Source organism: Protopterus annectens, chromosome 3.part0 (genome assembly GCF_019279795.1).
Source record: "Protopterus annectens isolate FY-2018-M chromosome 3.part0, PAN1.0, whole genome shotgun sequence".
NCBI classification, from domain to species: Eukaryota; Metazoa; Chordata; order Ceratodontiformes; family Protopteridae; genus Protopterus; species Protopterus annectens.
Window position 1 is genome coordinate 1,564,311,361 of NC_056731.1, and position 27,305 is coordinate 1,564,338,665.

Below are 27,305 nucleotides of genomic sequence, written 5' to 3' on the forward strand. Positions count from 1 at the left end.
GTCACATATCTTAATCTATTGTTATTATGTGATGTTGTCAAGAAAGAATATACAACCATATATACGACATTAGGAAAAAGAATGATCAAAATGCGTTAGCCAGACATATCAACATTTTTTTAGAGCATACTTTCAGTTTCAGAGTGTTGCAGGTTGTGACACCCAGCATTAGACAAGGTGATAATATGAATTATCTAGCGAGACTGGAATTACAATGGATTTTTAAAACCAGGGCACATATACCACCAGGCCTAAATCAGCACATTTCTTTGAAGCCTGTTTTAGAAACCAGCTAAGTTATTAGAGCATTTAATGCATATTATTTTAATTTTCAATTGTGAATAGTCTAGGCATTTCCATAGCACAGAGCTTTAGTGTGTCTTATAATCCCCTTCCCCCTTTTACATATTTTATTATTCATTTGTTCTTCTGATCACACTACTGATGCATACAGGTTGAGTTTTCATGTTTTGATGATTTTTTATTCTAATTTTAATTTTTATGAAATGATATTTCATATAGGTTATACATGTCCATATTTATGAAATATATATACCCATTCTGCACATTAGTTTATTTATGATTGTGACCATACATAAAGAATAGTTATTCTTTTTAATGACAAAAGGTCTTTTTATCGCAGAATACCATGTACTATGCATTTATTCAGGTTGATAACAACTGTCATGCTGTATTAATATATATTGACATCATATATTGTTTTATATTGTGTGTTTTCAATGTGAATATATGCCATATACATATTTATGAAAGCAATGTATTTGTAAATGCATTTGACTTTTAATGAGCTTATTTATTTAAATATGCCCAATTATAAGATACTGGTTTTAAAGCTTATATGTTTATAGTTTAATGCTTTCTAAATGTTTTCTGAATATATATTTTTTAGAAAGGTTTTAAAGTGTCTATACTTATTCTATAAACAAATAGGTTGAGCGTTATTTGCACTTGCCACTTTAAATGAATGATTTACTGAATGTTAAGTATTTAATTGATTAATTTTGTTTAATTAACTAATATACTTTTGTATATAAGGCTCTAAATAATTCATTATGTTAGATCTGATGAAGCGTGCAGGCAGCACGCGAAAGCGCTCATCTCCTTTTTATTTCTTCAATAAAACGTGTGGAATTTAATACTGGACTTTGTGTGGTTCGTGAAAGACTCTACAATTTATTCTCATTTCATTGCTACATTTTCTGGTTGCTGAGTCTTTGGGAGGCAAAAGACACTTCTTTTTTGCTTGGTTTTCTATTTAATTAGTGCCTTTACCTCCACATGATGGAACTGGCTAATATAGAATTGGACTACAATCCAGAGACGAGGGACAAAGTAGTAAGTCTGGATGAATTTACTAACCGAGAAGGTAACCCTTTATTGGCTCTGAATTTTTCTGAAACAGCCAGTACTCAAACTATGAATAATGATAATACCAACTTTGTCGAGTTTAATAATATGCTACGTGAACTTGAAAATGAGTTGTATAAGTTACAGCGCTTCTCTTGGCAGCGTAAGCACCTAGAAGCCTGTCTGCACTTTAAAATAGTGCCACGAGGGATGCGTGTTTTATGCATGCCCTCGTATGGAGAACAACATCCGAAGTTATTGAAAAAGTGGCAGGACTTGAACATTAACTTGGGCTTCCAATATATGAACTTGCTTTTGGAATATTTTGCCCCTTTAGAGACTGAAACACAGAAACGAGTAGAGCAATTACATAAAGATATCTGTAATAAATATCCTACAGATTCTTGCAGTAGGAGGTTAAACAATGTATTAACTCAGCTCCGTATATATAGTGACAAGTTACAATCTACTAAACAACGTAAGTTGTTGCGTGACCACAATGATTTTTCAACAGGCAATATTTTCATTTGGCCTAGACCTATGAGAAATAATGCTAACATCAGAGGAGATGTCATTAATAATCCTCGTAAGGTGTCTACGCAAACTTCACATTCTATTCCTATACCACCTCCTTTGACATCCTCAGCAAGTGTTTCTGGTGTGTCATCAATCACTCATGGCACTACCCCGCCTTTGGTACTTGATGTCATCGATGCGACATCTTTTCATACACCACCACCGAACCAGCTTGCTTTGAACACGCATCATAAAGAACAGAGACTCGGTGCCATTCAGAAAAAGGCACCTGGTAATTTAAATAATGATCAGCAGTCTTTTCCGTTTCCCATCAAACAGTCCAGGTTCACAAGAGGACGTTCGCACAGCAGGGGACCGAGGAAACGGAAGTATTCCCAAGACCAGTACAGACAGAAACGCTCGGCTTGGGACTGAATAATTTGGTATTTAACTTTTCCAGTCTTGTTCTGTCTGAGTCTGATATTACTTTATTTAATAAGGGTCTAAGTTTTATACCCTCACAATCTAGTAAATTGAATGAAACATTCATTGACCTTCGATTATTTGGATGTAAGATAGCTTTGAGAATGTACTTTAAAGACTGTGATAAAGTAAGCAATGAAACACTGTCTTTAAATATGTTTAAACACAAAAGTACTTTTACCCCTGCTATACCTCCAGCAGTAGAATGTTTTACTAAGTTATGTGAAAGGGATTTTTATGCGCATTATACTACTAATAATAAGAAACATAAGTTCTATAATTTGACCAGTGCTGAGCTTGTTTCGTTAAAAATGTTAAGAAGGAATGATAATATAGTAGTGAAGACTGCTGATAAGGGAGAGGGGATTGTTTTGTTTGACACTATTGATTACATTAATGCTATGGAATTGTTACTAGGAGATAGTAATACTTATAAAGTAATAGATCTAAATGTTATCAATGCTATTGTGACCAACATACATGACACACTGTATGATATGCTGATGTGCATGCAAATTAGCTATGAGACGTATGAATTTTTTCACATAGAAAATCCTTTGGTTCCTTGTTTTAAAGGGTTACCCAAGATCCATAAGAATGTACATCCCATTCCTATGCGCCCGATTGTTTCGGGCAAAGGGTGGGCCACTTCTACCATTTCTACTTTTATTGAAAATATTTTGAGACCAGTTGTAGATAACATACCATCCATTCTTAAAGATACATATCAATTGCTTAATGACATAGAGTCGATACATCAAGAGTGGATTGGTAAAAATGACATCCTATTGATAACTTTGGATGTAAAAAATCTCTTCACCTGTATACCGAATGACTACGGTATACAGGCTGTTAGAGAAGTAATGGTGGGTAAGACCACATTCACCACAAATAGGCAAACACTTATTTGCCAACTTTTGGAACTAGTTCTGCACAATAATGTTTTTTTATTTAATAAGAAATGTTATTTACAGACATGGGGTGTCGCCATGGGCACCCCATGTGCGAATACATATGCAAATTTGGTTGTGCATTTTTGGGAACAACAACATTTATTTAACAGCATCTGGGCACATAGAATAAAACTTTATAGAAGGTTTGTGGATGATGTAATAATAGTATGGGAAGGTACCTTTACTACATTTCAGGAATTCGTGACTTATCTTGAGTCCACCACAGAATTCCTGAGGTTTACAGCAGAACACTCCAATGTTGCCATAAATTTTCTGGATGTTACCCTTACTTTGAATCAAGATAAAAAGTTGGTCTCATCGCTATACAGGAAGCCCTGCTGGAAAAATACTATACTTAGTTATAATAGCATGCACCCCAGGCATGTCTTTTCAGGCATCATTAAGAGTCAATATGTTCGGTTGACCAGATTATGTAGAGACAATGAAGTCCTAATGAAAGAAGCAAATCATTTAGAGACTTTGTTTCTAGATAGGGGATATGATGCTAGTTTAATCCGATGCATCAAGAATACAACATTGGATATAGATGGGAATGATGGTTTTGATAACTCGCATGGTAATAGCACACATATTCTGACAACATCACATAATAACAATAGATTAAGATATGTGACTAAATATACCAATGATATTATTGAGTTGAAAAAAATCATTGCTAGGCATTGGAACGTTTTAACTAGTGATGAACATATCAGATGCCTGGTAGGTGATAAGCCTCAATTTCTATTTAAGAATTACAACAATCTAAAATTAATTTTTAATTCTAATGATAATAATAGCAAATATGCTCCACAAATGAATCTAGATAAGAAAGGAACTTTCCCCTGTGGGAAATGCAGTATGTGCCAATACATCACTGACACACAGACACACCAATTTCCCTCAGGTCTTTATAGATTTGAACCAAAGATATATACTGACTGCAACACTATGAACTTGATATACCTGGCCACATGTGCATCATGTGACACATTTTATATAGGTCTCACTAAAAGGAAATTTAAAGAAAGAATATACAACCATATATACGACATTAGGAAAAAGAATGATCAAAATACGTTAGCCAGACATATCAACATTTTTTAGAGCATACTTTCAGTTTCAGAGTGTTGCAGGTTGTGACACCCAGCATTAGACAAGGTGATAATATGAATTATCTAGCGAGACTGGAATTACAATGGATTTTTAAAACCAGGGCACATATACCACCAGGCCTAAATCAGCACATTTCTTTGAAACCTGTTTTAGAAACCAGCTAAGTTATTAGAGCATTTAATGCATATTATTTTAATTGTCAATTGTGAATAGTCTAGGCATTTCCATAGCACAGAGCTTTAGTGTGTCTTATAATCCCCTTCCCCCTTTTACACATTTTATTATTCATTTGTTCTTCTGATCACACTACTGATGCATACAGGTTGAGTTTTCATGTTTTGATGATTTTTTATTCTAATTTTAATTTTTATGAAATGATATTTCATATGGGTTATACATGACCATATTTATGAAATATATATACCCATTCTGCACATTAGTTTATTTATGATTGTGACCATACATAAAGAATAGTTATTCTTTTTAATGACAAAAGTTCTTTTTATCACAGAATACCATGTACTATGCATTTATTCAGGTTGATAACAACTGTCATGCTGTATTAATATATATTGACATCATATATTGTTTTATATTGTGTGTTTTCAATGTGAATATATGCCAAATACATATTTATGAAAGCAATGTATTTGTAAATACAGTGGTAAATGCATTTGACTTTTAATGAGCTTATTTATTCAAATATGCCCAATTATAAGATACTGGTTTTAAAGTTTATATGTTTATAGTTTAATGCTTTCTAAATGTTTTTTGAATATATTTTTTAGAAAGGTTTTAAAGTGTCTATACTTATTCTATAAACAAATAGGTTGAGCGTTATTTGCACTTGCCACTTTAAATGAATGATTTACTGAATGTTAAGTATTTAATTGATTAATTTTGTTTAATTAACTAATATACTTTTGTATATAAGGCTCTAAATAATTCATTATGTTAGATCTGATGAAGCGTGCAGGCAGCAGCGCTCATCTCCTTTTTATTTCTTCAATAAAACGTGTGGAATTTAATACTGGACTTTTTGTGGTTCGTGGAAGACTCTACAATTTATTCTCATTTCATTGCTACATTTTCTGGTTGCTGAGTCTTTGGGAGACAAAAGACACTTCTTTTTTGCTTGGTCCAGAGAGAGACCAGTAATTCATTCATCTTCACAACGTGTCATAGGAAGTGGGTGGATGCATGAGACTGCTCGCACAATTGTCTCAGGACCTGCGCATTCACAATAGCCATCTCACAGTCCCATTGCTACAGGGAGTGTATCAAGTTTGATATCTGAACCGAGTACTAATAGCAGTAACACAATTAATGTAGTGAATAATACAGATACTATTGTAGTTGACCCTACAAACAATGAAGCTCCTGTTAGACATAAACAGGCATTTACACCTCAGAACAATTCTCTGAGGAATATGAGAGACTCAGCTGTATCCAATACAGCTGAAGCACCTTTTTTATTGAAGGATCCTCTACTGATAAGAGGCAGATCCAGGAATCGGTACACGAATCCCAGGATGCAGCGCCTCCAGAGCGAAGAAGATGTAATGAAAAACGGGAAGAGAATGAAGCAGGTCTTGTGATTAATATTTCATCTGCTAAGCTGACTAGAACACAGATCTCTGTTTTAAACAAAGGGCTAACATTTGTTCCAGCCCAAAGAGCTGCCTTGACTGATGTTTTATGTGATCTTAAGATGTCTGGTAGATCTCTTACCCAAAAAACTATATTTAAAAACAATACAGGGAATGAAAATATTTTTAAAAAACCAAGCACGTTTGTACCTCCTACTAATCCTACCGTAGAGTTGTTTATAGACATATGTGAAAAGCAGTTAAGACAGAAATTTACTGGTAAACAGAATGATTGTTTTTTTTCAATATGACATATCTTGAAAGGCAGGCCCTATATGAGTTAAAAAATATGAAGAGCATTGAGTTAAGACCAGCCGACAAAGGGGGAGCCATAGTTGTGTTGGATAAGGATATGTACCTATCTGCTATGATGGAATTACTGGGAGAGACTGACAAATATATATTTCCTTGTCAGCAGTGGTAATGAAAAGAATTATTGAAAAAGTGGAATTTTTGATCTTTGACCTTTTACTGACTGGTTTAATCTCAGAACCATTGTTTGACTATTTTAAAGTAGAAAATCCCACTATTCCCATATTATATGGCCTCCCTAAGATACATAAAAGTCTATCAAAACCACCAATGAGACCTATAGTATCCAGTAGAGGCTGGATTACTGAACCTTTGTTGATGTTTGTAGAAAAGAATTTACATGTGGTTTTAGACAAATGCAAGACTGTATTAAGAGATATGAAAGATTTTTTGTCTCAGTTTAGTAATTATGTTGAGGTTATTGCAGGACCGTGCTTCTTTGTTACATTAGATATCGCCTCTCTTTTTACCGTCATACCGAATGATTGGGGGATAGAGAATGTTAGACATGCACTACTCGTACATAATACATCCACTGACAAAGTTCATCTTCTCTGTACCCTCCTAGAAATTATCTTGGAGAACAATGCTTTTGTTTTCAATGATGTTTTCTATTTGCAAAAAGTTGGCGTGGCTATGGGCACAGCTTGTGCTAATAGCTACGCCAACCTAACGTTGGTTAATTGGGAAATTCAGTACATTCTATCCAATGACAGGTTTAGCACATTGATTAGATGGTATACATGCTTTGTGGATGATATTTTTTGTTGTGGCAGGGCCCTGAATAATTCTTGCTGGAGTTCTTTCAGTATATAAATGGAGTGAACACTTTTTTGAAATTTACCTATAAATATTCCTCTACTCTTGTAGAGTTCTTAGATGTACAGATCAGTAGGGATTCCCTATATTCCATGTCCATGAGCGTTTATAGGAAAAGTGTTAGAAGAAATAACGTTCTACACAATAATAGCATGCATCCTAATCATACCAAACTAAATGTGCTTCGGGGGCAAATTTTCCATATCATGCGTCTACATAGTGAGGACGCACAGTTAGAAAAGGCACTCATCCTACTCAAGGAAGAATTTATAAACAGAGGATACAAGACAGGAGTCATTGAAGCACAAATACTTGAAGCCTGGAATGAGAGGGAAGGCAGATGTAAACCGTATTTTAGTATTAATCATAGCCCTACCTCTGCACAGACTCCTGAACAAATTGTTGATCAGAGTCGAGCCCCTATGAATGTTGGCAATAAGCTTAGGATGCCCTTGACCTATGCTAGCAACATCAGCATGGTATGTGATACTATCAGTGCCAACTGGGATATTTTTCTAAATATACCTGAACTACAATGAGTGATTGGAAATAAGCCTGATTTTACATTTAGGAACAACAAATCTCTCAAAAATCAACTTTGTTATAGACCATTGAATCCTCCTAGCTATGCCCAATCTGACAGAAAGGGTACCTACACCTGTAGAAGGTGTATGGCTTGTATATGCATACACACTGGGGGTCATTTCCTTCACCCCCAACTTACTAGTTTCTATGCGGATTGTCAGACCAAGAATCTGGTATACTTCTGTTTTTGCATCACTTGTTTCTCCTACTATGTAGGTAAGATAAAAACAGGGCTTTCAAGGACAGGATCCTTGAACATTTGAGAGACATTAGAAATGTGAAAGTATCCAGTGTTTTAGCTATGCATGTTAATGAGACAGGCTCCAGTCATAAATTCAAGTTCTTTGCTTTAGAGTTAGTGCATGCTAATATTCAAGGTGGTGATCTATCAAACAAGACTGAATACATAGAACAGAAATGGATTATTCAGCTGCAAGCTGACAAACCCCCGGGTTTGAACAGCAAGGTGTCAATAAAACCTTTCCTTAAAGCAAGAGCTCTGAAACATCGTTAGCCCTTGCTGTTAATATGATAAAATCATTTTTTTATCATGATGTTCTATGACTATATTTATATCTCTCAATTATGCATTTGGTAGCATATGCATGTCACACAGTTTACACACCATCCTATCCTCATTTCGCTATATAGGGGATGATAACTTAAGCTATCTTTAGTTCTGTTTTGGAGCTAGCAGAGGGAGCTATATCAAACATTCACATCAGGACTCTATACCAAGGGAATATGGATCATTTCTGCAGTGCACTTGTAACAGAATGGGAGAGTGCCAACAGTGAAGATCCTAGACCTGCATTATAGATTACAGCATACCCTCACATAAGCAGAGAATCAGGGTGGAAAAGGGGGCTGAAATAGACAGAATCAAGCCCCCTGATTGCAAGCTTTGCCTGTCCCAAAATTGTAGGTTCCTCCTATTCTGACTGCTGACCATATTAGCCAAAAGACAATTAGAATGTGGTAGATCACCCCTTTGGGAAACAAGATACACTCCTCTGATTGCAAGCTTCAGGTTTCCAAAATTGTAGGTTTGCAGGTAATAGGTTTGCTGTTGGCTGTGTTAAACAACTCTTCTTAACAACTTCCCTCTTGTGTAGGAAACACTTGGCTCTCTTCCTCGTCTCCTAGCGCTTTGCTCATTTTCACCAGTATTAGTTATCATTCAGCTTATTTTTGAGCTCCTGGCAGACATTTCTTACTCTGGTACATTCAGTGCTCAGGAACAGTACAGTGCCATCTACATGCTGCTATTTCCTTTATTTGCAGCTTTAATTGAGTGAAGAACCAGACACTTCACCTACTTTTTTCTTATGTTCTCTTAGTTACACTCAAGCCCTTGTAACGCTCCCTCAGCCACATGTATTGTGCATGCACAGACTGACTAGGTCCAGCTATTGCTGCAAGCAAGAAAAATTAAATTAATATTTAACTTTTACATTGCATCCAAATGTAGCACCTCCTTTCTAATAAAGAACATGGATTTTAAACAGGATGAAGTATTCTGACCATGCTCTTGTCTTCAAATGTTGAGATGTTATTGAATATGAATAAAGAAAACCCTATATGGTAACACTTTATTGATCTCTTAAATTCCTTTGACCAATTTGATCACACCATTCTTCCTAACATCCTATTAGATAAAGGCATCAGCCCAGACTCCTTATGCCAAAGGTTCAGAGACATCCTGAATAACCATCAATTCTTAGTTAAAATAGGTTCTTCCCTCTCCAACCATACCACAGTAATAAAAGGCATCCCCAAGACTCCATACTTGTCTCACTACTATTCTTAACCTTCATCAGTAAATTAGCATATGACCTTCCTGACATTCTTCTTACTTTACACACAGATGATGTGGTTGTATTCCATTCCAGCTAATATCAAGTAGTCATCCAAACCCAACTCAAACATGACCTTAACTCCCTTAACAACTGGTTAAACAATTTCCAAGAACACTATACTGATCAACACATTGATTTGATCTCTCCCAGTGTGAAAACAGAAACTGTGAAAAAAAGGCAAGTGAAACTATCAATTTGGATTAAAATTGGCTACTGACTAGTAATTAAACTGTCAGGATGCCAGCAAGAAAAAATGTTGAAGACCCAAGAGGAAGTCAGTTAAACATGAGAAGAAAAAACTCTGGTTGGAAGGATTCTCGCAGCTGTTCAGCAAAAAGTAGTTAAAGTTTCAACTTTGGTACAGAAGATGGCTTTCAGTAATTTAGAAGAAAAAATAAAGTAAATACATGAAACACTGAATGAATACATCAAGTCAAATAACAAAAGGATGGAAAAAAATAGAAGTTTTAATTAGCTATTCAGATAAATTGATAGAACTGGAAAAATCACAGGCTGAAATGAAGCAAAGGATGGATAGCACAAGACTTCTCAAGATTAAATATTTCAAAAAATAGTAGCGTTAGAAGACAGAGCACAGAAAGAAAACCTGAGATTTTCTGCTGTACTTGAGAAACTGAACGGAACCCAGCGTCAGTGGCAAAAAAAGTAGCACATGAGCTTTTGGTGTAGTAGACCATGGGTTCATTTCCCACATAGATAGCTGGATTGCTGCCACTGCAGTGCAGCATACGGAGGTGCTGTACTCCTCAGTATGCAGTCTTTTGGATGAGACATTAAACCAAGGTCTCATCTGCTTGATCTGGTGGTAGCTTAGGTGGATGTAAAAGATCCCATGGCACTTATCGAAAAGAGGAGGAGTCCTTTATTATAATGTAAAAACATTGTTTATATATTTACAAAATTAACATATTTACACAATTAACATATTTACAAGCATGTTTATATACACATTTCTATTTCTTACCATTTATCATTTTTCTTATAACACCCTTATTGATATTTTAAACAAGAAACATCTTTATTGAAATATCACTTATGACTTAACATCCTCATTGTTATTCTTCCATAACTAACCCTCATTCCTTCTTCCATAATCATAATCTGATTCTTCACAATATATCTGCCAAAATCCTTTTCCCATTAAACAAAATTTCATTCAGTCTTTCATTCCATATAATCCATATTACATAAAAAAATTCTTATCTACTCTTCTCACATATTCTTTCTTCTTATTCTTATAATATCCATATATAATCATACTCATATCTATTGTTTATGCCATTAATATTCTCAAACAATTTTCTTCACACAACTTTACCAGAGTTTCACCACTCTTTTACATTTCAAAAATATACTCTGTTGTCTCTTCCTCCACACAAAATAAACACACTCTTGAAAACTTTGGCATATTCCCCTTTATTGGTAACTTATTTATTACCAATCACCATAGGGAAATCCTGACTCTCTACTATCTTGTTACACCACTTTTTCCTTATTTTGTTTTACTCACTTACTCTGGTATATTTCCCCATGGATTTACAAAATAATATTGTTTAATCACATTATTATACCACATCTTTTTATCTTTCTCAACATAATCGATTACTAGTATTAAAATACTTTCCACATTAGTATTTTTCCTTGATAAATTTTAATTTCTACTTTCATGTGTTCTTTTTTCTTTTCCTTGTTTTCATCATCTCCAAGGATTTTTTGTGCTTATATTTAAATACTCTCACTAGTAAATTCTAATTCTCTTCCTTTACCCACTTTAATACTCTATACAAGTTTAAAGAAGCAAAATAAACAGTTGGATTTAGTAACCCCAGTCCCCCTTCATTTCACTCATAGGTTAGTACTAGGTTAACTGCCCTTTCGAGACATTTTAAGCCTAGACAATTACCCCTTGTGAGGCTCAAACCCTGCACCTTGTGTTTGTAAGGCAAACACCTTAACCATTAGGCCACTATTCCATATGGCATATACAGCATGCCTCTTTTCAGGGGGTTTAACCTTGAACCCCATATGAAATAAAACACCATTTGCACAATTTCCTTTTCATATTTTACTGGGATCATAAAAACATATGACATATATCCTATTTTTCCCATTAAAACAATTCACCAGATAAAAATTTTTCCTGAATGCTAATCTATACGTCCTCCACAAAAGACATATTTCTTTTATTTATCAGTTCTTCCCATTGCATCATAACTACATCATTTACCCCAAATTTTATTCCTAGCAAAGATACTTCATTCACTGAAATATACACATACCAATTTTCATCACATCACCAAAACCCTTACTTTTATCTTTATTCAAGGTCATTCCCATTTCCTTTAAAGATCTGTTTAAACAAATCAACACTTTCTTTATCCATATTTTGTTTTTAGCAAATACATTGTTTGCATATGACAAAACTACCATATGACCACCTCCTTTCGTATCACGTATCTATCATCTTTTATTTTATAAGCTACTTCAATCACTGTCACATTCATCATCAATGCAAACAATATTCCACTCCTGGGACATCCTTGTCTTATACTACACTATATACATATTTCTTTACTCAGCCACGCATACTCTTCTAATTTTGTTACCTATTCTACACTTCTCCATGACATCCCACAAAGCTTCATGTCCTACAGTATCAAATGCCTTATTACTATCACCTATCATAAGTTTCACATCCTCCCTTTCACTTATAGCATCATTTACAATTTCTCTCATAACCAATAACAATTCTTGACATCCCTTCCCTTTTATACCATACATACTTTCTTTTATAATATCCCTCATCCTTCCTTCCATTCTCCTCTGTATTAGTCCCATAAAAATGTTATAATCCATTTTATTTAGCAAGATGGGTCTCCGGTTTCTTTTATTTCATTCTGCTCATCTTTCTTCCATATAATTTTTAATATCCCACTACATAACTCTTTGTAAACAAAAACTTCTTTCAACCATTCATTCACTACATTTACAAACTGCCCTCTTTGTCAGTCCATTCATTTCTTATGCTTTCTAGCTTTACCATTTGGGCCTGATACTGAATCAATATTTCCTTTCTTAAGTACTTCAACCAATTCACTAATAGTAATTTCTTCTTCAAAATTTTCCTTAACTCATTCTAGAAATTTTATTTACTTCCCATTCTCTCTAATTTTCCATATGCTGTACTGCTATACTCATAATTTGCTCTTGTGTTCTTTTTAGATCTTCTTTTACATTTTTCATTTCTTTCATTATACTAATCTCCTCCTTTACTTCTTTGCCCAAATATGCAGATACTTCCTCCCTTCTCCCTTGTAAATAATACATCTGCCTACATACTAATGTATTATTTTTTTTCTTGATTTTTCTATATAATACTCTCTTGTATTAGTCTCAAAAGATTTCTATAAATTTTCCTATACTTTGCTTTCTCTTTTTTCCTGCATTTCCTGCCACTGAAAAATTAAAATAAAGAAAAATGTTATACCTTTTTTAAAATTCACCACTCAGGCCACTTTTTATATAAGTCCTTCATGGTTATATGATCCTGCAATAACTGTAATACTTCCCACACTTTCCTATTTCATTTCACAATTTCTCATGTATCCGTTTTATTCCCTTTTCTGTTTTAATATACTCCCTTTCTTCTATTATCTATCCATATTGTTAAATGGTCTTAAAAAAAACGTTTATAACTGTATCAGCATCTGCTAACCCTCGAGCCTTCTGATAATATAAAATAATCAGTTTCAGATCCAAGTACCCCTCTTCTATAAGTCCATTGACTTTTCTTCCACAGCTAATCATTATTCCTGTGTATTTTTACAACTTTCCCTTTCTTTTTACATCTTCCCTTTAAATCACAAAGTCCCCTGCAGTTATAAAGCTCATGATAACCACCATAGTCTAATATCTGATGAAACACATTCTCTCGCTTTCCTTGGTAGTTATATATGTATACAATAATATAATTCGGTAATCATGTTCTCTCCACCTCACATCCACAACTACTAACCTTCTTATCCTTACCAACATTACATCTAGTATTTTCACTGTTTTTGTAACAACACAGCCACTCAAGAACATTTTTACATTTTATGTTCCATACTATATTTCAACCCCACAATTTTTTTTCGATTTGCAGTCTTTCTTCACTTATCAGGAATCTTACATCCTCTAACATAATAACATCCACATCACATTCAGCACACCATTCAGGTATCCCTATCCTTCTTACAGTGTTAATAATACTGTTCACATTTACTGAAAGTACTCTAAAATTGTTACTTTTTCTTCTTTTTAAGTTTAGAGGAAACATTTATAAATGCTTGTTTTTTTATTTTACGTTTCTCCCTTGAATATTTTTCCTGGGTTTATATATTAAAATAATCCTCAAAAATCAGATTAATCATTTGCTAGAACTTCATAATAATTCATTATGTCAGTCCCTTGTGGTGGCCTTTCTTTCTGCATTCAAACTCTCTCCTCCTTTTCCCTCTCCATAATTGTTCCTTCTTCTACAGTTTCTTCTTCACATAAATTCACCCTCTCCCTCAGCCTCTTGTTGTCTTTCCTTATATATGTTTTCTTCCGCTGCTCCTCTTGTTCAATATTTACTGTTTGCTCTTGACCATCCATCCAAAAGTGCCCCTTTTTTACACAACCAGCATTCAGCCATACACCTTCTTGCTGTATGTCCTTTCTCCCAACAGTAGTTACATTGTATGTTGCCAAAATCATTAAATGAGAAAAGTCACCACAAAAGAAACATAATTTAGGCTGGCCAGCATATCTTAAATTTCATCTGTAACCAGATACAAAATAATACTTGTCAAGTGTTTCACGATGTTTTTCTTTCATGTTTCAAAAAAGCTTCCAACCTTCACCCTCCATTACTTAAGTTTCTTTTAAGCTCTAACTTTTACAATCTTATTAACAGTTTCACACAGATCCTGCATGCATTTTTAACATCTTCTTCCAGTTCATCAGTTCTAAACTGCAGAATAACATTTTTAACATTTAAGTTCCTACCAGAAAACAAATAATTGTTCCATGGATAAACATCCTTCTTTTTGTTACACAATTCCAGAAATGTCATCATCAGCCCTATAGTTTCAAATGTTAAAAGTGACAGAAAAGTCTCTGTCTCTATATGTACAAAAGACCAACTTTCTTATAAGTTCATAGGTTCATAAGTAGGTACTAGGCTATCGGCCCAAGGGCCTACGTAAGCCTAGCCAGCAAGGTTCCATAGCTTACGCCACCCAAGAAAGTAATTTTCCTGTGCCACTGTCCAGCAGCAACACAGAAGTGATCCCCGGGGTGTATTTCCTATTTCCCATCTACTCATCAAGATTTTTCTTGAAGAGTGCTAATGAAAAACTTTACTTGACATAGATGGGTAGCTTGTTCCAGAGTATAGGAAGTCTCTGGGACATGAATCTGTCCCTCCAGTGTGTCCTGTTTATTGTGGTGACAAGGTTTAGGTCCCTACAGCGTGTAGCTCGGAGGGATTGGGATTTCTTTAGGTGTAGCATGTCCAACAGCTCTGGGTTTGACATAGCTTTATATGTCAGGCAGAGATCACCTCGGAGTAGGTGATATGCTATGGAGTAAAGCTGGAGTTTTTTAAGGCGGTCAGTGTAGGGCATTTGTTTGAGGCCAGTAATCCTCTTTGTGAGGTACTTCTGTGGCCTTTCCAGCTGCTGCAGATGTCTTGTGAGGTACATTCCAAAAGGGGCGTTGTACTCTATAATGGGTCTAATGAGTGACGAGTAGAGGGGAACAATGACCTCTTTTTACCTGGATGAGAACCCTTTTATGATGAGGTGTGCCATGTAGAAGGACTTCCTGACTACTGTGGCGATGTGACTATCAAAGGAGAGACTACTCTCCACCTGGGTCCCAAGGTCTCTTATCACGCATTCGGTGTTAAGTAGATTGCTGCCTATGTGGTAGTTCATGGGTACAGAGTTTTTACCAAAGGGGATGACAATGCACTTTTTGGCATTGAGCTTGAGGCCATGGCTTTGACACCAGGCATCTGTCTCAGTGAGGCCCTTCTATAGGATGTCCACATCATTTGGGGACTTGACTATGACTCCTAGTTTGCAGTCATATGCGAACTTTGTTAGCCACAGGCCTACTGTGTTAGCCTGTACTTCAGAGAAGTAGATACCAAACAGAAGAGGTCCCAGGACGGAACCCTGTGGTACACCACTTGTCACTGCTTTGAGGTCAAATTTGGAGCCTGCAACTTTTACAGTGTGGGTTCTGTCAGTGAGCCAGTTGGCAACCCATCTTGTGACGTAGGGATTTATACCTAGTTTAGTGAGTTTAGCTATAATTCCAGAATGGGGGATGGTGTCGAAAGCCTTGGCGTGGTCAAGATAGGCTGTGTGAACCACTTTACCCCCATCCACGGCTTTGGTGACTGCCTCAAAGAAGTCGATCAGGTTCAGGAGGCATGATCTGCCTTTCACAAACCTGAACTGGGTGGGATCCAGAGTTTGAAGATTACCAATGTCTTTGTTTATGAGTTCCATGATGATACGTTCCATGACCTTGCAGACCAAGCTCATCAGGTTAATAGGTCGTTAGTTCCCGGGATCAGTGGTGGCTCCTCCTTTGTGGAGTGGGATAACTGTTGCTGTGCGCCATTCAGTGGGCACAAAGCCTGATGCGAGGCTATTATTGAACATGGTGCTTAAGTGGGGAGCCAGTTCGCTCTGAAGTTCGTGTAAAATGCAGCCTGGGATGTTGTCCGGCCTGCGTAGTTGTGATTACAGGGACTCTGCATTCTTCCTGTATAGATATGGGCCCTTTAGGTTTAAATCCTGTGGTCTTGTGGTTTAAATCCCGGAGCAGTTGCCAAATTGTCTGATACAGTGCCATGTTTGCTCTTATTCCTCACAGCTGGCCTTCTCTTCTTTTTAAAAACAGTTTTACTTTCAGTTTGTTTCAGCTCTCTTTTTTTGCCTACCATCACTGCTGTGTAAGATTTAACTACTACAGTCTCAGCTGCCACAAAACCAGACCCCTTCTCAGTTTGTTGCTGCTTTCCTCTTTTATCTTCTATCACTGCTGCATAAGATTTAACTGCTGCATTCTCTGCTGCCACATTACCTGGTCCCTTCTCCATGTTACAGTTCTCAGTACATCTTACCACATGAAACAGCAGAACTGTCATCTGGATCATCTTGCTCGATTATTTTTTGACAGAATATCATCTAGAAGCCCTGATAAAGCCAATTCTTGTTATCTATACCTCTCCAACTGACTCACTCACTTCACTCACCATTGAGACAGCTAAATGCTGTTCCTTTCTATCATCCACCACACAGGAATCTTTATCTGCATTCTTACACAACATATCCAGCAAGTTTTCCCCCAAATTCTCATTTAACACCTCCAAACTCTCCATAGCTTTTCTCTCCTCTTCCATGCTGCTGCTTCTCTTAGGCCACTTCCTTGTTACTATAGGAGCCCTCCAGCACCATCTAGCAGCTTCAAAGAGTGTGGGAAGAACCCTTACGTCCTGGCCAAATTTCCCCTTGTAGCATATATAGCATCTTGAGTCTCCTCTGAAAAGAGGCCACTAGCCTAGTGGGGCTAATCTGGTCATCAAAGGATAACTAACTCACTCACTAAGTAAATAAATACATAAAACACACTCTATTAATTTTATGAAACTACAGATAAGCAAATGACTGGTATTTCACAGCAGGATTTGTTAATTAAGAGGATGCATTTTGTGCATTCTTCAAATCTGTCCATAAAAAAGCAGAAAAGACCTATATTAGTAAAGATGCAATCTTAACAGCAGAGTGAGTTGCTCCTGCCAAAACTATGACATAAAGAAAAAGATTAAAAACTGGGGACAGCAGACTGTTTGTGAAAAATTATTGTTCATGCTACACCAGGCAGAAGAGAAGCAAGTTTATCCCAGCAACTGGGGACTGCTGAGAGGCAAGTATGAGATTCAAGTTGCAATATCCAGCTTTTTTTCAGAATATTTTTCTCAGAGGATCAAAGACACATTAACTGGCCCCTTCTACATGTTACCTTATCTTATGCAGAACAGGCTAAGGATGAAATAGAAAAGTTTATCCAACAAAGACTGAACAAGTAAGTAGAAGGGCATTCAGTATCTCATTCTTCTCATTCTTCTGACAGTCTTAAAGCTCATAGAGAGACTTTACCAGTAAAACCTTTTACATTGCTCCAAAAGAAAATGCTTGAGAGACAGAAAAAAAGCACAGGAGCTGATTAGAAGAATTGGGTTTACCTTAATGAGTCAGAGACTGGTGTTGGGATATGGAGATGATCAGGAAGAAGACCAGCAACAATTAAATGGGACACTATAATGCATCAATCCCACTGGATATAGGAACAAACATGTAAAAAGTACAGCTGCGTAAGTCCTGCTTATCTGTAAGAGTAGATGTCCATAGAACACACTGCTTTACTAGCAGATAGGTAGTAGGACCCTGCTACCCTATTCCCAACAGTCTTCCAAAGCTCAGTGTTCCTCCACCCACCTGTATGTGGGTGCCATGGACCAATCACCTTAGAGTACAGAGACTGCCTTTCATACCCACAGAAATTACCCTTTTAGTTTTCTAGGGCCCAGAAGAAAAATAAGATAAAAATGCAAGCTTGCAAACACCTACTGTTCCAAACCAAAACACACACATACACACACACACACACACACACACACACACACACACACACACATGCACAGACACACACATGCACGAGCAAAGAAAAAGGCCACTCAGCATAACTCAATGGCACCTCCAATACAAAACTATGTACATATAAAAAGGGGGAGGGTGGGTACTGCTAATAAGGCACTGTGTTCTACAAACATCTACTGTTACAATAAGTAGGACATATGCAACTGTACTATGTTCAGCAACACTCTTACAGGCATATGGGTAGATTCCCAAAAATTACCCAACCTGGGAAGAGGAAGGCTACGACTCCTGGAATCCCTGGGGAAAGATCCTACCAAAGCCTGCTCTGGATTTAGAAAAGGCTTCCAGCTGGAAGTGTTATATAAAGGTATGGTAAGAGGACCAAGTTGCTATCTGCACAATACTTCTAGAGCGCACTTCTTTCCAATAAGCCACTGAAGAGGAAAAGGCCCTGGTGGGATGCACCTTCACTTTGCCTGGATTTGCCTTGCCATGATGGGTGTAACAAAAAACAATACCAGTGGACAGTCAACATGCAATGGTCTGCTTAGAGACAAGTTGACCCTTCTTTGCCCCTGTGTAGGAAATAAAAATTCTTTCAGCCTTCTTGAAGAGTTTCATTCTGTCAAGGTAGTACATGAGCTTCCAAAACACATCCAATGTATGACATATCCTCTCTCCTTTATTCTTTGGTTCTAGGAAGAACATAGGGAGTTTAACAGATTGATTAAGGTGAATTCTGAAACCATTTTCATCATGAAAGAGGGATTAACGCATAACACTACCCTTGTGGGAACATGGGTGAAATTCTTGGCTAGGCTTATAAGGGCCTCCAGGTCAGTAGCCTAGTATCATCCTGTGAACCTATGAACCTAGCCCTGTGGAAAATCAGGTAATGTTGTCCCACCATGACAGCATGCAGCTCAGAGACTTTCCTTGCAGATGTCAGAGCAATAAGTAAACAGTTTTCCACATTAAAAACTTCATATTAGCCTAAGCAGCAAATTCAAAAAGTTGTTGTGTCTTTCGGCTTTTCCCGGTTAGGGATCGCCACAGCGGAACTCCGGTCCGCTAATGATTGGCAGTAGATTTTTACGTGCCGAGTTGTCAGTTCTGATGCACAACCTTCAATGAAGGTATGCAGCACCACCACCACAGTTCTTGCAAATTCAAAAAGTATTACGTTAAATTCTTCCAGAATACAGGAGGAATTTGATTGCAAGAGGGTCTGATATGCAACACTCCTTTCATGAAATGTTTTACCAGAAGAGAAGAAAGAGGGGAATCCATTGACAGACAAACAGAGACAGCCACTAAAAAACACCATAACAGATGCAAACAATAAGCCATCCTGAAATAGCTCATACAAATATTTCAAGACTAGAGGGATGTTAACCCCAAGGGACCCTCTGTTCCCATTTTGGCACCACTTAGAAAGCCTCATCCATTTCTAAACATAAGATCTTCTGTTAGAAAGTTTTCTAGCCTCCTTTAGAACCTAAAGAACATCCTCAAAGAACAAGTGCCTAAATGGAGTCAAGACTGAAACATTCAGGCTGTTAGTTGTAGTTGCTCCAAAATGGAGTAAACCCATCACCCCAAGACTGTGTGCGCAAATCCAGAGTTTAAGGAAGTCTGTGGTAATTGCCCTTGGCTAATACTGATAGAAGGAAGAACCAATATTGCCTTGGTCAACACGGGGTCACTACAATGATCTTTGGCATTTCTTTTTGAACCTTCAGAAATACCTTGTGAATCAGTGGAAAGGATGGTAATGCAATTGAGGAACATTCCTGTCCAAGAAAATGAAAATGTGTCTGTCCTTCAAGCATGACTGCAAGTATGTTTGGAACAGAATTCCTCCAGCTGTCTGTTCTGAAAGGAAGTAAACAGATCTATTTGAAGCATTTCCCACATGTGGACTTGATCCTGGAACAACACTGCCTTGAGTTGCCACTTGCGCAGGTTTGCCAGGATCTGCTTAGCCTGTATGCCATGACATTTTGCTCTGATGGGATATATGATGCTTGAAGAGTCAGAGAATACTGTAAAAAAAGCCAGCTCCCACTCCATGATTACCAACCAGCACAGATCGTATTTGTACCCTCTTGTTTGTTGAGGTACCACATCACTATGGTGCTGTCTGTAACCACCAAAAGAGGACCCAGAGTCCACAAGTGGTGAAGGACTTTCAAGGTATGGATTATTGCAAACATCTCCTTGATACTGATATACTTCTGTGCATCCTTGAGCCCACAAGTAGCCTGCATTTGCACGCCCACTGACATAGTACCACAAGCAAAGCCTGACAAATCTCTCTGGGCAGAATGCACTGGAACAGGTGGGAAGAAGGAAAGACCTGAACAGATACTCAGCTGTGCCCTACACTGCTGTGACTCTCGTCTGATGAAGGGGAGCACCACCAGTAACTGAAATTTCAGACATATCACTGAATTTTCCACATGTGGAGATGGGCAAGTGGCATCATGGGAATTATGGAAGCCACATATCCTAGGATTTTTGGAAACTCTCTTGATAAGGTCAGTTCCTCCAGGAGAATTCCTGAGACACCATCTGGTAACATAGATCCTTGCCTTTAGGAAGAAAAACCATGCTTTTATTGGAGTTGTTTAAGCATCCCATGAATACTAGTCTTTGTGAGAGTGCCAAGTATGACTGACAAAGGTTCAACTTCAAACCTAGCTGGGAGAGTAAGATCGGAATCGTCTCTATTGATTCCAAACACCTCGATACAAACTCTGCACAGATTAGTAGGTTGCCCAAGTAAGGAAAGATGCAAATGCCAACAGTCTGGCAGTGAGCAGCTACAGGAGCAAGCCATTTGGTAAACACTTAAGGTGAGGTGAATAGCCCAAAGGGCAATGCAGAGAACTGATAGGGTGAACCAGTCACAACAAATTTCAGATTGTCTCCCAAAGTGATAGACAATGAGGATATGGTGATATGCATCCCTAAAGTCCAGGTTCACCAAGAAACAGTGGGCTGCTGAAAGAGGACACACCGTCTACAGTATGAGCATCTTGAACTTGGGGACCTTGATAAAGGCATTCATAAAAGACAGGTCCAACACTAGTCTCCACGACAGCTCTGTTTTGGGAACCAGGAAAATTCTGGAGTAGAGACTTTTCATCCTTTCTGAAGGAGGGACCAGTTCTATGATGCCAAAGTCCAGCATCTAACAGAATATAGGAGAGAATAATAAAGTCTGGTCCAGCAGGGTAAGGGGCATCCCCTTGAACAGAGGCAGATGTTCCTTCCACTGCCACCTGTACCTCTGCCAAGAATGTTAAGTACCCATTTATCAGAAACTACTGACAGCCAGGCCACCTTATTGAGAGATAACTTTTGAGACTGGGCATCCAGAGTGTGACTTAAGAAAGAGGGATGCCATACCATGGCACAGTCCTGGGTTGGAAGGATGGTTTCTTTTTTGGTAAAGGAACCCTCTTGTTAAGTTCAGCAGAATTCTTGTCCTACCATTTCTTTTTGGTGCCTTGGCTTTTGTTCAGCTGGCACTAGTGTTTGTTGGAGCACTGAAATTATCCTGCTCATTGGAGGAGAAACTTAGCAATATGAAACATTTTAGACATCCCTTACATCAATTTAACTCTGTAATCCCAGTGTTTAAGGATCTGATTAGCTGTTGTACCAAGCACACAATCAGAATCAAGTAGAGTATTCATCATCTCATTTTTTTAACTCATTAGAAAAGTTTTGACTGTGGCAGCCACGGTGGTGCAGCGGTTAGCATTGCCACCTCACAGCAAGAGGTTCGCTGGTTCAATCCTCGGCTGGGGTGCCTTCTGTGTGGAGTCTGCATGTCCTCTCTGTGGTAGTGTGGGTTTCCTCTGGGTGCTCCGGTTTCCTCTCACATCCCAAAGACATGCTGTAGGTGGACTGGACACTCTAAATTGGCCCTAGGTGTGCGTGCATGTATGTGTGTCCTCTGTGGAAGGTTGGGCACTGGGCTGGCAACTCGACACTGTAAAACTCCACTGCCAATCATGAGCAGACAGGTAATCTGCTGTGATGACCCCTAACCGGGAAAAGCCAGAAGAAGAAGAAAAGTTTTGACTGTGCAACCAAGAATACCTCCATATTACAAAATACATCTTTGCATTTCTAGAAAGAGTATCAGCTTCTTTCAAGACACTCGGACACAATATCTTTGACACAAATCTTTTGCTCAGCAGGTTAACACTAAAGCAAACTCGTCTAAACTATACATACATAAAAAAGTCCAAACCAAAGAGTAAAAAGTTCACACACAAAACAATTAGTAAAAAAGAACTACATGAAAAACCTAGCAAAGCTAGAGTTTTTACTGTGTACTGCCTTAAATCTTCTGTAATAGATCCCCATGGGATATGTACAAATGATCCCTTAAAGACATCTTTCAGCTATATGGCTTCTGAATGTTCATGACTTTTTAACTTTTTCAAGTCTTTATGGATTCATTCAGGACAACAAAGCCAAACCCCACTAGCTATGAACATGCATTTTTTTACCTTCTTATGACCTCATCAGCACAGTATCAAAGTCATTGTCATTTAGAACTACACATTTGTAGTCTAAACAAAATTTTGTGCATCAGCTCAATTCTTGGAATTACAAAGGCAAGTGAAATAAGACGTACAAGTAAAGGAATAAACATAACTAACAAATACAATACTACTCCTGATACACAAAAGAAATAGCAGAGACATTTACCAACACTCATATACAAAAAGAATGCCTTCCCCTGAGTTAAATTAACTACCCTATTTAAAGTAATACAAAACACACTACAGATTGACATGCCTGTTATTTGTCTAATATTGCACTTGAATGAGTAAAATAATACTGACTATGGATATAATAAATAAATCTTACACTTACTTGGAAAATTTGTAAGTATATATTGCACAAATAAATAAAAATTGACTTATTATATGTCCAGACCCCTGGGACCAGTGCCCAAGTTCAGAAGGCTAATCACTGTAGGGTAGAAACTGTTACTGAATCTTGTAGTCCTGCAGCGGATGCTGAGATATCTTCTGCCCGATGCCAGATGCTTAAACAGTCCATGTGCAGGATGTGTGTTATCCTGTATTATTTTGGTGGCCTTTCAGATGCTTCTTGCAGAATAAAGATGTATCGATGGAAGACTGGAACCTGTTACCTTCTCTGCAACCTTCACCACTCTTTGTAGTGCCTTCCTTTCTGTAACTGTGCAGCTTCCAAACCACAGTGTGAAGTTGCAGTGAGAATACTCTTTATTGCACCTCTATAGAAGGTGATAAAACTGTAGAACACCACCAAACTTAGAATAAAACAAAAAAAAAATGGCAGATGCAACCCTTCAGGAACACTTTAATGTACAAAGATTCTGTCCCGGTGTAATGCTAAAATCCATAGATGTTTGTGAATTAAAATCCATTTGCATGGCTTCAAGACCTGTATGACGCATTCCCAAACCACTAATGTTGGAATGGGCTATAAGTTGTTCAGTTAATTTCTGTATCAACTCAGATAAATTTCCTATGCAAGCCACCAACTCTGTAGTTGCTTCAAGCCACCCAAATGGATTTTAATTCACAAACATCTATGGATTTTAGCATTACACCGGGACAGAATCTTTGTACATTAAAGTGTTCGTGAAGGGTTGCATCTGTCATTTTTTTTGTTTTATTCTAAGTTTGGTGTTCTTCTACAGTTTTATTAGTTTGTTGTTTTGGTTGCGATAGATCTGAACCCTGAGGGCAGCACCAACACTAACAAAGTGACTACAGACTTGGTGGCTTGCATAGCAAATTTATCTGAGTTAATACAGAAATTAACTCAACAACGTATAGCCCATTCCAACATTAGTGGTTTGGAAATGCATCATACAGGGCTTGAAGACACCCAAATGGATTTTAATTCACAAACATCATGGATTTTAGGATTACACTGGGACAGAATCTTTGTACATTAAAGTGTTCCTGAAGGGTTGCATCTGTTGTTTTTTTGTTTTACTCTATAGAAGGTGGAGAGAGTATAAGGAGGAAGCTTAGCTTTTTTCAGCCTTCTTAAAAAGTGGAGACATTGGTGCACTTTCTTGACCAGTTGGCTGGTGTTTCCAGACCAAGAGAGATCCTCTGATATGTTTACACCCAGGAATTTTGTACTCTTAATCCTCTCCACACTCTTGCCATTAATCCTGAGCACTGGGTGATTTAGTCTCCTTTTTCTGAAGTCAATGATAGTTTCTTTGGCTTTGCTTACATTCAGGTCAAGGTTGTTCCCCTTGCAACAAATGATCACTCTCTGTATGCCCTTTCATCCTCCTTTGTGATGAGCCCCACGACTGTGGTGTCATCAGCAACCTTGATGATATGGTTGAACTTTGTTTAGCATAGTAGTCGTGGGTCAGGCAGGTGAATCACAGTGGGCTGAGGACACATCCCTGTGGAACCGTGGTATTAATCATGATGCACTTTGATGTATTCTTACCTGAACATATCCTCTGTGGTCTCTCAATCAGGAAGTCCAGGATCCAGTTACATAAATGTTTACTGATTCCTAAATGTGCCAGTTTTTTCTATCAGCTGCATTAGTAACTGCATAACTGTTATGCATAATTATGTAATGCATAACTGCATTGCATAACTGAACTGTATGACGATACTTTAAAAACAAGGTCTTTAAACACAGCTGAAATCCATAACCATTAAGGTATCTGCAAAATATCCAAACAAACATCCAAACCAAAGAATAAAAATGTCACACAGAAAAAACAATCAGTAAAAAAATAAATAAATAAAACTTCAAAAAAACCCTAGCCAAGCTAAAGTTTTTACAGTGTGATACTTTAAAGTTCCAGTAATAGAGGCCATGGGATATATGGAAATGACTCCTTAATGATATCAAGTGTTTCAGATATATGTCTTTTGAATGTTCATGACTTTTTACTTTTTCTTTTTAAGTCTTTATGGATCTATTCAGACCAATAAACCCAAACCCCACTACCTGTGAACATGCAAGTTTTGGCCTTCTTGTGACGTTGTCAGCACAGCAAAGTGGATTGTTTGACTACACTTTACAAACACAGGTTCTTTAAACCCAGTTGGTGTCCATAACCATTAAGGTTTCTGCAAAATATCCCAACTAATATCCAAACCAATGAGTAAAAAGGTCAAAAAGATAAAGCAATTAATAAAAAAAACTATAAGAAAATCCTAGCCAAGCTAGAGTTATCACTGTGTATTACCTTAAATCTCCTGTAATAGAGGCCATGGGATATATGGAAATGACCCCTTAATGATATCAAGTGTTTCAGATATATGCCTTTTGAATGTTCATGACTTTTCACTTTTCTTTTTAAGTCTTTATGGATTCATTAAGGCCAATAAAGAGAACCCCACTAGCTATGGACATACATACTTCAGCCTTTTTATGACCTCATCAGCACAGTATAAATGGACTGTTTGGCTGTACTTTAGAAACACAGGGTCTTTAAACCCAGATGATGTCCATAACCATTAAGGTGTCTGCAAAATATCCCAACTAATATCCAAACCAAAGAGTAAAATGGTCACACAGACAAACCAATTAGTAAAAAAATACATTGTCTGTGTGACCTTTTTACTCTTTTTATTTGTAAATTAGTTGGGATATTTTGCAGACACCTTAATTGTTATGGACATCAGCTGGGTTTAAAGATCCTGTGTTTTTAAAGTATAGCTACATACATCCGAACACAAATATCCACAAAAACACTGGTAAACACCTTAAAGGCTACTGTGTTGGACTGCTCCAGCTTCTTTCCCTCAGATTCTAGCTAACTGCCTAGCTTATCTGAAGGGACAGGGTTTGATGGAAGATATCACTGTGGACACATCAGCAGGCTCCACAAACAAGGGAGATTAGAGTCCAGCCATGATCGAACACCCTGAATTTCTTACACATTTTTTAGGTAGACTCATTCAATAATGGAGAACTGCAAGCCTTCTTTAAAACATCTTCCAACACAGGGATTAACAGATGGAAGGTCGTCACTTCTGGGTCCTCATCCTCCAAATGTTCATATACTTTGCTAACCTCGGCACCAGCCGAAGATTGCTCCTAATTGAATACAACCATAAATCTAGCCAGCATTTGGGGAAAAAAAACATCTGCTTGGGTTTCTGCACCTGTTTCTCATTAGAGGAAACTGACTGATCAGACTCTGACACTAAAATGTCAGATTCCAAATCCCTTTCAAAATCAGGATCCCTAGATGGCTGAACAGGAGTGTGGGCACCAGAGGTACTCATATCCTGGGTTTGCAGCCTGTAATCAACTGCTTGAATAATGGATCTAGCCATAGCCAACAACTCATGTGAAAAAAAAAAAACAGTCAGAGATTGTTGCCCTGCAATGTGGTAGGTCTTCCATCCCTTTTTCGTATGTATTATACAAGTTGAAGAATCCCTGGGTGGAGGCATATTAACACTGGGAAAAGATTCTGCACCTCTGACTTCCCCTACACCTAAAGAGACTGGTTCTCCTGTACCTGAACCAGGCACTGGTACAGCCCTGGAGGACATGTCTGACCCCTGTATCATGCACAGTTGTGGTGCTACCACTACATCAGGGGACATGGAGGCAAAAGAAAGTGAGTACTCCAATAGCCTACTTACGGCTACTCTGGAGTCACAAGCCATAGAGTGGGGCATATTTCTTGACTTATTTCTAGGCGTTTTAGGTGCACAAGGGGTAGATTGTGGGGGGGTACCATATCTGAGCCCGTCAAGTCAGGTGACAAAAAATAGCCAACTCGATACCAAATACCAGCTATATGATCAGTCCAGTAAAAAGATGGGCAAATCCCACAAGTCTTCCTAAAAACTATTTCTATATATACTATTCTGAAAACTGCAACTGAGAAAATGACAGTAC